The following is a 3,273-nucleotide window of genomic DNA, read 5'->3' on the forward strand; positions in this document are numbered from 1 at the left end:
TAACGCGTGAGATTTTACAGTTGAAACGTAAAATAAATAGGATAGAAAGGTCCCATCCAGGGCACCAAGCCTCACTCCCGGTACTGCGTCAAAAATTGCATGCACTAGTACGCCGTTCTCGTTTCCACTTCTTTAATGTTACTATGCACAACACTCTTAAACATAATCCTAGACGGTTCTGGCGTCATCTGGTTAAAAAGGACAATAAGATGAAAGAGATTAAACTCAATGGGGTGGCAGTTGTCGACGGCGCAAGAATCGCGGATGAATTCACGGGTGGTTTGCCTCTGTGTACACCAATGACGACTGCACAAAACCACCTTTCTCTTCTACCTGCTTTGGTCTGAGCGATGTCGAAGTGTTCACAGAAGGTGTCCTAGATAGGCTCCTCCGGCTGGACACGAAGAAGGCGTGTGGTCCAGACGGGATACCCAATGCTTTTTTACAGCGGTATGCAGAGTGGTGTTCAAAGTTTCTTTGTGTCATTTACCAACCCAGTTTAAGATCGGGTAAAATCCCGTCTGACTGGAAGGTAGCCAAAGTGGTACCAATATTTAAAAGCGGTGATAAATCAAACATTAATAACTATAGGCCGGTATCACTACTAAGCACTAGTTGCAAAGTTCTGGAACATATTGTCTTCAAACACATAATTAGCGTTTTGAAAGAAAGTGATTTCTTGGTGAAAGAGCAGCACGGCTTTAGGCGAGGTTACTCCACAGTTACACAACTTGTACACATAGTTCATTATTTTGCCTCTGTTGTAGACAAAGGTGGTCAAACGGACGTTGTGTTTTTAGATCTATCAAAGGCATTCGACAGAGTTTCACACACTAAGCTGTTGTATAAATTGAAAAACATAATAAGTAATGATCATATACTGCAATGGTTTGACTCGTATCTTACTAATCGTAAGCAGTTCGTGAGTGTTGGTGGAGCCCATTCGCATCCCTTGGCAGTTGTCTCCGGAGTACCACAGAAGTCCGTTCTTGGATCATTGCTGTTTCTAATTTTTATAAATGATCTTTACATCGCTAATCAGGGAATCCAGTGTCGTTTCTTTGCTGATGATTACATTTTGCATTCTAGTATAATCACTACTAATGACCAAGTCAAATTAAACAACTGTCTTCAATCTATTGTTACGTGGTGCGAAATGTGGCAGATGGAGCTCAATGTGAAAAAGTCCGTGTTCATGTGTGTTACAACGAAGAAAACCTCGTTGTCCTTTCCGTATAGCATTAGCACTACTGTGTTGAGTAAAGCGGAGAACCAAAAATACCTTGGTGTATCAATAGCATCAAACCTAAGCTGGGCCGAGCATGTTGAAAAAGTTACTACCAAAGCATCCCGTAAACTTTGGTCACTGAGGAGGACGATGCGCCACTGTACATCTGCAACGAAGCTGACGGCTTAGACTACGTTAGTGTGGCCAATTTTAGAGTACGCGGGTATTCTTTGGGATACCTACATACAGACGCATACTAACATGCTAGAATCTGTGCAGAAAAAAAGCCCTTCGATTTATATATAATGCATATGGTAAGCACACATCTTCGACTTCACTCTATGCTAAATCTGGTTTGCCAACCTTGGCTCAACGAAGGAAAATTCGGCGTCTCGGCGTCTTTTGCACGATATAGTTAGCGGTACTAATGCGCTCAAGTTCTGCGATTACTTAACTTACAATTCGAGCCGATCCACAAGACTGAAACATAGGAAATTAATCCGTGAGTTTCGTTGCAATAAAGATGTGTTTAAATTTTCTTTTTTCCTCGTACTGTACGAGAATGGAACAAATTGCCCTATTATCTTACACAAATTTCAGCACCAACCCGGTTTTTACAAGGTCTTGTAGGCTAACTTTCTGTCTAGACTACAGATGTTGAACACTTGACATTTTGCACTGTCTGTGTATAGCCATGTGTTGTATGTGTTGTATGTTGTGTACTCACCTCATCAGTAGGCTTAGCATGGGCCAATCAACGTGGAGTGGGCAAAGCTAATGGCGGCCAATCAGATGGCTTTGGATTTGGCTTGTGTTGGCTTAGAACTGGATTGTGTTGGCTTAGCAGTAGATTTTGGCTTAGAATTGGATTCGGATTGGATTGGAATTGGATTAGAGAAAACTCTTGGCTATAGGACATATATTTATACTACTAACGCTACAGCTCCGGAACCCCCAAGAAGTACGGGGCAGGGGGACACCAAGGCGGGGATGAGCATAGACAGACGACGACTAATATTAAGGATAAATAAATAAACGGGGGGAAGTAACGTTGTGATATTCGAGCGACAGGAAAAGGCGCAAACGCGCCGTCATGCATGCAAGAAACAGGACACAAAGCAGATTCAGGGTTTTTTCTACTCGCAGTGCGCTAGCCCGCCGTGACAAACATGTCGTGGTCCTTAAAAGGACCGTTTTGTGTTCTTCCTCGCAGTGTCCGGTAGGCTTAGGCCTTCTTCTCCGTCTTCTTAGGCAGGAGGACGGCCTGGATGTTGGGCAACACGCCACCCTGCGCGATGGTGACGCCCGACAGCAGCTTGTTCAACTCCTCGTCGTTGCGGATGGCCAGCTGGAGGTGACGGGGGATGATCCTCGTCTTCTTGTTGTAGCAAGCGGCGTTGCCCGCCAACCCGAGCACTTCAGCAGCGAGATATTCGAGCACGGCGGCCAGGTAAACAGGGGCCCCTGCTCCCACGCGCTCGGCGTAGCTGACCTTGCGGAATTAGACGATGAATACGACCGACGGGAAACTGGAGCCCTGCCCTGCTGGACCGGGTCTTGCTCTTTCCCTTGGCTTTGCCACCTTTTCCACGACCTGACATGATGTTGACGCTAGAGAGGTTAACGACAGATTGGCCGAAGCGACGAGTAGGAAGAGGAGGAGTGGCGTAGAGAGAAAACGGGGAGGTCTGCCTGTCAAAACCAACGGCAAGTTTCACCCGCTGGGAAAGGGGTGGGAGAGGAGGGAGGAACAGAGAAAGAGAGAGAAGAGAAGGAATCAGTCAGGGGTGGTCGGGGTGGCAAAGTCCATGGTTGCTGGGGTGGTCTTGGAGGTCTGGGTGAGTCAGGCAGGCTCTAGGGTTCGGGGCAGGTCCGGGGGTCGTGCGACGCCGTGGGTGACGTAGGGCGGTGCAGGATGGCGGCGGCAGGTGGTCCTGGGGTCAGGTCAGGAGTGGCTTTGTGTGTTCTGGCAGGTCCATGGGGGTCGTGCGACGCCGTGGGTGACGTAGGGCGGTGCAGGAAGGCGGCGGCAGCTGGAGAAGTGG

General features: G+C 47.5%; 1 pseudogene; it reads right to left on the minus strand.

The window, feature by feature from the left end:
- Window positions 1-2,453: 2,453 nt before the first annotated feature.
- On the minus strand, window positions 2,454-2,829 carry LOC135378774 (histone H2A-like; annotated as a pseudogene).
- Window positions 2,830-3,273: the final 444 nt, after the last annotated feature.

The sequence above is a fragment of the Ornithodoros turicata genome, chromosome 1 (assembly GCF_037126465.1).
Source record: "Ornithodoros turicata isolate Travis chromosome 1, ASM3712646v1, whole genome shotgun sequence".
Lineage (NCBI taxonomy): Eukaryota > Metazoa > Arthropoda > Arachnida > Ixodida > Argasidae > Ornithodoros > Ornithodoros turicata.